This window comes from Chiloscyllium plagiosum, unplaced genomic scaffold, assembly GCF_037043375.1.
Source record: "Chiloscyllium plagiosum isolate Xiang-an unplaced genomic scaffold, Cpla_swu_hap1 HiC_scaffold_40, whole genome shotgun sequence".
Lineage (NCBI taxonomy): Eukaryota > Metazoa > Chordata > Chondrichthyes > Orectolobiformes > Hemiscylliidae > Chiloscyllium > Chiloscyllium plagiosum.
Genome location: NW_028270178.1, coordinates 62,053,898 through 62,058,579, shown reverse-complemented (window position 1 = coordinate 62,058,579; position 4,682 = coordinate 62,053,898).

The window sequence follows — 4,682 nt, the reverse complement described above, 5'->3', positions numbered from 1 at the left end:
TCTTTAATGCTCAGGGTTTTTTGGATTGGAATAAATGCAAATATTACATCTTGATAAAACAAACGAGGGCAGACTTACACTAATTAAAAACAGAGCCTCGAGTAGTGATATGGAACAAAGAGGCCGAGGGGTTCGGGTCTTTCAAGTCTGTGTCACATGTAGACAGGGTGGTTAAGAAGGCGCTTAGCACACTTGCCTTCATTGCTCAGACTTTTGAGTACAAGAGTTGGGACGTTACTTTGGATGTTGGGGAGGCTTTATCTGGAATTCTGTGTCCAGTTCTGGTCATGCTGATATCGGGAGGACATTATGTAGTTGGAGCGGATTCAGAAGAGATTTACCAGGATGTTAATGGGAATGGATAGTTTGAATTATAACCAGAGACTGGATAGGCTGCGACTTCTTTCACTGGTGCGCAGGAGGCTGAAGAGTGACCTTATTAGATGTTTCTCAAATCATGGAGGTGTGGTATCAGTAATGTGAACAGCAGGTGTCCTTTCCAGGAAGGGACGCGATTCAAGACTGGGTACATACCTTTTAAGGTGACAGCAGAACGGCTTTAAAAAGGCGTTTGGGATTTTTTTTTTATTTTTGTTCAGATAATGGTTTATGTGTGGAATGAACTATCAGAGGAAGTGGTAGTTGTGAATCAAATTACAACTTTAGGGTGGCTCTGTGATTAGCTGTGCTGCCAGGGCCCCAGGTTCCTGCTGCTCAGGAACAGGGAGAAACAGGAGGTAATCACTCAACTGCTCGATTCTGGGACATAGGGACAGGAGATAGTCTTTCAACTGTTTGAAATTGGGACACAGGAACAGGAGGTAGTCACTTAACTGCTCAATACTGGGACACAGGAACAGGAGGCAGTCACTCAACTGCTCGTGACAGGGATACAGCTAAACATGGAGGCTAGTGAGGCCCCAGATTTCTGTTCCCCAGGAACAGGAGGCGGTGACTCACTACCCATCAGTCTGGGACACTGGGAGAAAAGGGAAATCGGCGTGTTACTAACAGAAAAATCTGAATAATTTGCATGAACGAGCCATTTAATCCTGCTCCAACATTCTTCAAAACCATGACTGATCTGATTGCAATTCCATCATTCCATTTTACAGAGATTCCCCTCTCTGAAACCTCTGCTCCATTTGTTGGTCATGTTGCAGATCCAGATGCTGCAACTACAGTCACCATGTTTCATCCATATTTGGATCATCAAAGCCTCTGGTCTTCCTGAATTGCCAGAGCAGTTTAAAACATAGCCTCCCGGAAACCATCCACAGCACTTCCACGAATGTACAAAAACTAGAGTTAAGTCAATTGCCAGTGAAATGCAAGTGAGAAGACTGGTCTGAATCACTAACAGTTGTGGGGATTCCTCATGTTACTGACCACCTGAGCAGCAGAGAATGATTAAAACAGGCGTTCAATGTTAGACACAGAGCAAGTTACAAAGATGTGCCTCAAAACTGCTAAAACCCCACTCTCCAACATGGAGCACAGGGCAGGACACTGGGACAAACACAGAGACAACACATGCACACAGACCCACACGGACACACAGACACATTAGCATCTTGAGGATATAACTAGATAAGTTATGCTTAATCATGGGATCAAGGCTTGTTGTGAGAAGGCAGGAGAATTGGCTTGAAAAGCATGTCAGCCATGATCAGTAGCTCCGTAGACTGGATGGGTCAAATGGCCTTTTATTCTGCTCTAATTATTTACAGTCTACGGTACATGCATTTGTCTGTGCTTGTGCGCATACTTGTATGTGCATGTGTCTGTGTGTGTGACCGTGTTTTTGTGTGTTTGAGTGTGCCTGTGTGTGCATGTCTGTGTGTGTGTTTGAGTGTGTGTGTGTGTGTGTGTGTGTGTGTTTGAGTGTGCTTGTCTGTGTGTGTGTGTGTGTGTGTGTGTGTGTGTGTGTGTGTGTGTGTCTGTGTGTGTGTTTGAGTGTGCTTGTCTGTGTGTGTGTGTGTGTATGTGTGTGTGTGTGTGTGTGTGTCTGTGTGTGTGTTTGAGTGTGCTTGTCTGTGTGTGTGTGTGTGTGTGTTTGTCTGTGTGTGTGTGTGTGTGTCTGTGTGTGTGTTTGAGTGTGCTTGTCTGTGTGTGTGTGTGTGTGTGTGTGTGTGTGTGTGTGTCTGTGTGTGTGTTTGAGTGTGCTTGTGTGTGTGTGTGTGTGTGTGTGTGTGTCTGTGTGTGTGTTTGAGTGTGCTTGTCTGTGTGTGTGTGTGTGTGTGTGTGTGTATGTTTGTGCTCCTCAGTATTTTCAGAAACGGAAATTTCAATGTACATTTTTTAAAAATGTCTATTCTGTTTGATATTCACTTTTCCATCATAGTTTGAGGAACTTTGTTTTCGTCATGAATTTGTTATTTTAATAAATGAAGGAAATCAACCTGACCTCTTCCGAGGATGACCCTGACCGAATGTGAGACCTACAACATTGGCCATATCATCAACCTGGTTACAGCGTGAATTTGTTGTGACCAATGGAAGAGTGGCAGTAGAAAATAAAACAGTTACCCAACAACCCAATAAACTCTGGACCAGTGAGCCTGACATTAGTGATGGGTGAGCAGTTGGAGGGGATTCTGAGGGATAGCCAATTGCATGCATTTTCAAAGGCAAGAATTGATTGGGGATAGTGACCATGGCTTTTTGCATGAGAAATCGCGTTGTACGAATTTGACTGAGTTTGTTAAAAAAGTGACAAAGCAGATTGATGAAGGCAGTGTTGTAGATGGTTTCCATACAAACTGGAACAAGTTGTTTGACAAGATTCTGCATATTAGGCAAGTTAGTAAGGTTAAGTCACATGGGAACCAGCGCATCCAAGCCAATTGAATACAAAATAAGATTGAAGGAAGGAACAGAGGTTTGTAAAGAATTGCTTTTCAGACTGGAGGCCTGTTTTAAGGTACGAGGGGAAATATTTTAGAGGGAGGTGTCCATATGGAATTATCTCCCAGAGGAAGTGGTGGAGTCTGGCATCTTTGGTATTTGAATAAGGAGGTTTAGAGGAATATGAGACAAATGCTCTCAAATAAGACTCGATCATAATGGGATGTCTGGGCAGCACTTACACATTTGCATGCTTTATGACTCTATAAGAGGGATGAGCAGAAATTCTAAACAGGTATTTCAAGTGGGAATTCTCATCCCCACAAGTTTGAGATGTCTTTTTGTTTATATTTATTCAACGCTGAGTTAGTTAAATATTGGACAGAGAAGTGATTCTTGGTTAATAGCACACAGACAGAAATGTGGAGCTGAGACCACAACTTGATCAGCCACAATCTTAATCCCTAGTAGAGAAGGATCAAAGTGTCCAATGACCCACTCCTGCTCCTCAGTCCCATGTTTCTGTGTTCCATTTAGCCCATCAAACCGACTAGACGGAGCAATTAGAGGCTACTTACTCCTTTCACAGAAAAGGAGGAGACCATTCAGCCCCTCAAAACTGTCAAACCCAGTTTGGACTAGTTAGGAAAGTGTAATAGGAAATCCCAGGCACTGGTATGAAAGAGGGTCCTCATCACTCCTCACTGACCTTCCCCTTTCTGCAACTTGTGCTTCGTTTGTTGGTCAAGTTGTGGACCCAGTTTCACTGTGACTACAGCCCCCATTCCTCACCCTGCGGTGGTCCAGACAATCTGGTAATATTCAACAACAGAGCTTCTAGGAAAATAACAGCCTCTACTTTCAAATAATAGAACGTGAGAAGGCCACAAACAGGGATATGTCATTCATCCACACGCCACCCACCCCCGTCCATCCCCCCCCCCCTCCCCCCCACCCACAAGCAGGTCTTCTCCCACAATAAGATCATAAGGTCTAATGTCCTCTTTCGTGTCCAATTCGTGTCAGAGCCCTCAACTCTGACTGGTCAAAAAGCACTCCCTGCCCCACACTGTGGCCTATTGATATGAGCAAAATACGTGAACACAAGGGCTCAGGGAAGAGTGACCGGCCCTGTCATCAAGGCATCATTTAACTAAGGACGGTCTCAAGGAGTCTGAGCAGGATTGCACTTAATGGGAATGAGTTGTAAACTTCCCCGGTTAGAGTGATTTAAAGCATAAAGCACAATGATTGTGGTTTGTGGACAAAACTCCATGCAGTCCTGGACATGTCTGCAAAAGATCCTCAAGGTAGCTTCCTCAGCACAAACATCTTCAGGTGCTTCATAAATGTCTTGCCCACACCATAAGATTAGAAGTGGGGGTGTTCACTGAAGATCATACAATATTCAGGAAAAAAAATGTCCCCCTTCAGCTCCTGAACTAGTCTGTGTACATGTGCAGCAAGCCCTGCACAACATTCAGGCTTGTGATGTTGGAAGTATCGGTAACATTCATGCAACAGTGCTGCTGGACACTGCATATTTCCACAGTTAAAAGGAGGGAATTATTCCGCTCCTCACAGTAGCTTCACAGGAATATGAGTAAGTCATTCAGCTCAATGATATTATTGGGGAAGTGTAGAGATAGCCCATTTAATGCCTCCAACCAATTACACAGGGAGAGAAGGAGTCACGTGTAATGGACGACAGCAGAGCTCCTCAAAAATATTTGATGGCGTTGGCCTAGACTCTATTAATAATTAAGTGTTCTGATACATGTAATTGGACAAAAGGAAAGATCAGACACAGATTTTCAGATGCAGTTCTCCAATCG